The sequence below is a fragment of the Dasypus novemcinctus genome, chromosome 10, assembly GCF_030445035.2.
Source record: "Dasypus novemcinctus isolate mDasNov1 chromosome 10, mDasNov1.1.hap2, whole genome shotgun sequence".
NCBI lineage: Eukaryota > Metazoa > Chordata > Mammalia > Cingulata > Dasypodidae > Dasypus > Dasypus novemcinctus.
In genome coordinates, this window is record NC_080682.1 from 36,972,096 (window position 1) to 36,975,774 (window position 3,679).

The 3,679-nt window shown below is 37.3% G+C and overlaps 1 pseudogene; it reads right to left on the reverse strand.

Annotated features, from left to right (window-relative positions):
- Positions 1-1,730: 1,730 nt before the first annotated feature.
- LOC101437341 (olfactory receptor 9G19-like) lies at positions 1,731-2,420 on the reverse strand (annotated as a pseudogene).
- Positions 2,421-3,679: the final 1,259 nt, after the last annotated feature.

Here is a 3,679-nt window from a genome sequence, read left to right on the forward strand (position 1 = left end):
GATTTGTCAGAAGAATAGATTTCAATTTATAGACTTGGGTTTGCATTTTAGGTACAGTCTTTTCTGCAATTGAGTTAAAGGGTAAATATTTTAAAAATTGAAATACATTATAAACTTGTCTTCATCTCAGTGTCCTTTCACTGCTATTATATTCAGGGGGAATGTCAGCTAGCTACCACGACCTTCAGTTCTTATTTGCTAGTGATATTGTTTTCACCTAGATGCCTCCTCTTAGTTTCTCTGGAGAGTTTTTAAGTTACAGGACATAAACTTTGAAAGATTCTTGTTTTTCATGCCATGGCATCAAAAGGTGGTTTCTCCCTAATGTTCAGCAGCCGTGGTATAAAAAAAAATGCCCTAATTACACATGTAAATGTCAAGCAACTACAGGACAGTGGAAGACAAACTCTGTTAAGGAAAATATTTGTATAGCGGTTTTTAATAGGAAAACTAATTTTAATTGTCAACGTGTTACTAGTATTGCCTATGCCAAAAGAATAAGAGAGAAAAACATTCATCTATAAGAAGGGAGATAGCTTGTTTCTTGAGAGCACAGACCCTAGATTTCTAAAAAAAATCTTCATAGAAATACCAGCTCTATGTAATTTACTAGCTCCATGATTTTGGACATGTCCTTCAAGGTTGAGGTTTCAAAAATTATGCCTGTGTGTAAGGAGATCTGTGCTAGCCAGGGTATCAGGTTCAAGGCCTTTGTGGTTATCATGGACTAGGAAGGCCATTTCAGTCTGGGATATAGGTATTCCAAGGAGGTAGCCACCTCCATTCATTGGCCATCCTTGTGGTCAAGTTCTTCATTTTTCCTGTGTGCTGGGGGTACTTGGGGATCAGATAGAAAGTCCAACTGTATCCCATGCAAGGTATCAAGATGCTGAGAGGCTCTGTGCTGGTGCACATCTTCCTCATTCCCAGAGGAATTGCTATGGACTGGACAGGGCCTGCTTGGCCACCCTGCGCAATTTGGCAAAGGCCACCCAATGGCATCTACAAGATCTAGTTTTCTCATTCCAGAACTTTGGAAAGAGACCATGTTCACCAAGTGTCACTCTCATCAGGCACCTTATAAAGACTCACATCAGATCCTTTGTACAGAGGACCATTAGCATTTTTCTATAAGAAAAATAATGTGCTTCACACCTGATCTCTGTCATGTTCTTCATGTACTCAAGGCCTAGCTCCATCTATCCCTTGGACAGTCAAAAGTAGCTGTCCTCTTCTACAATTTGTTAAACAAATTCAAAGTTAAAATTGTAATGCAGCATTAGGTATTTCGACATTGCATTAGCTTTGACATTTCTGATCTTTCCTTTCACCTTCATTTATTTTCTAATTCCTCATTGTCCTTTCTTTTTTCCTTGCAAAATTCTTAACATTTATCATTGTTTTATCATTATAGATTCTCTGAGAGTACTTGACTGGAAGGATTTGGGATATATTCTACAAATCTCAATAATTCTTTCAATTTTCTTTTGACATTCATTTATTACCCATAGAAGAAAAAAGTACTGGGTTCATCTTAGAGGACAAAACCAAATAAAATATAATTCATTTTGATCTCAGATGTATTTTAGCCCTTGTTTCCCAACCTTGCACTGAACAGTGTCCATTATATCTTAGCACTGATTTTAAAACAATTATATCAACTTAGATTTAAGATTGTGTTATCTTGAAGAATTTTTTCCTTAGCTTCTTTCACATTTTTATTCCTCAAATCATAGATCATGGGGTTCAACATGGGGGATACCATAACATTTAGAAGCCAATTTAGCTCTCTCAAGGGAATAGCTAGAACTTAGGCAAAAGTAGATGTGGAGAATAGAGCCATACTACAAGATGACAAAAGTCAGGTGGGAGGAGCAAGTGGAGAAAGCTTTGGGGCAGCCCTGTGTGGAGTGGATCCTCAAGATAGTGGCAATGATGAAGAGGTAGGAGGCCAGTATGAACACAATGGGGGCAATGACATTGGAGTCCATAAGGAAGAACAACATTGGTAGATCTCACTCACATCACACGCCAACTTCACCAAGGGTTGCTCATTGCAGAAAAAAATAATCAGTAATATTGTCACCACAACACTCCAATGTGATTGTATTGCTCCTTTGTGTTACTGCTTTGATAAAGCCTTCAGTGCAGGAAAATATGACTAAACAGATGCACAATTTCCCTCACATGCCTTGAACATAAAGCAGGGCATTGGGAATGGCCACTTAATGGTAATAGGCCATAGTAGCTAGCAGGTAACACTCAGTGTAGCCCAGCCAAGCAGAGAAGAAGAACTGACTTATGCAAACTGCCAAGGAAATGCTCTTGTTTTCAGATTTGCAAGTCACCAGAATCTTCAGAGTTTAGACTGAGGAATACCAGGCATCCTGGAAAGACAGATTCACAATGAATGAAGACATGAGCATGTGGAGCCCAGAATTATTACACGATCAACATGATGAGAGTGATATTTCCAAATATAGCCACAGAGTACACACATAGGAACACCACAAACAAGATAGACTGCAACACAGGGTCTGTGGGGAAGCCCACCAAGATGAACTCATTCATGGTATGATTGTTTCTCTCCATGGCTGAAATAGATCTCACCTGTAAATGGAGGAGAGTATGTCCCTTAAAAGATATTAAGGGACTGTGCCCCAGAACCATGTGTTGTGGTCAAGACTTTAGCTATCAGAAGCAGGGTAATTTGACTATGAATACATCCTGATTTGGGCTGGTGAAGGGAATGCTGTTAACCTCAATATTTTCTCTTCTGTAAAATGTGTTTAATAACAAGAATGCCATAATTATGATGGAGGTCCCTTTGGTTTCTCAGAAAAATTTTCTTGAGCCCCACGTTCTGGTCTGTGATAGAACAGTGAATATAACAATGTGGGCTTTATTCTTTTTCAGATCTTATTCTGGAAGGGGTAGTTATATAATTAAGAAACAAACAGTATAGAAAGATGATCAAGCAATGTCAAATGTTTTTAAGAAAGCAAATTGGTTTACGTGAGAGGAGTTAAATAAATTTTTACACATTAAAACAGCCTTTTCCCAATTTCTCAGGTAGGATTGAATAATTCTCACAGATTTCCTGAGAGTTATGTGGGTGTTCATGATTCCCATGATTCCACTACTCTCAGTATTTAATTGAACATCTTCACATAGGATAAAAAGAAAAAAAGAACTTGACTACTGTGATAAATGAACTAGACCTAACGGATACCTATAGAGCATTGCACCCAAAAAGAGCAGGATATATATTCTTTTCAAGTGCTTATGGATCCTTCTCCAAGATAGAACATATGATGAGTCCTAAGTCAAGTCTCAATAAATTTTAAAAGATTGAAATCATATGAAAATTTTTGATCACAATGGAATAAGCTAGAAATCAATAATGGATGAAAGAAGGGAAAATTAAAAAATATTTGGAGATTAAACAATACACTTTTAAATAATCAGTGGGCCAAAGAAGAAATTGTAAGATAATTCATTCAGTAGATATCTTGAGATGAATGAAAATGAGAACGCAACATATCAAAACCTTTGGAAACCACAAAAGAAGTCCTGGAAGGGAAATTAATAGCCCTCAATGCTTCCATCAAAAAAGAAGAAAGAGCTACAATTGAAGACCTGATTGCACACCTAGAGGAACTAAAAAAAGAAAAGCAAA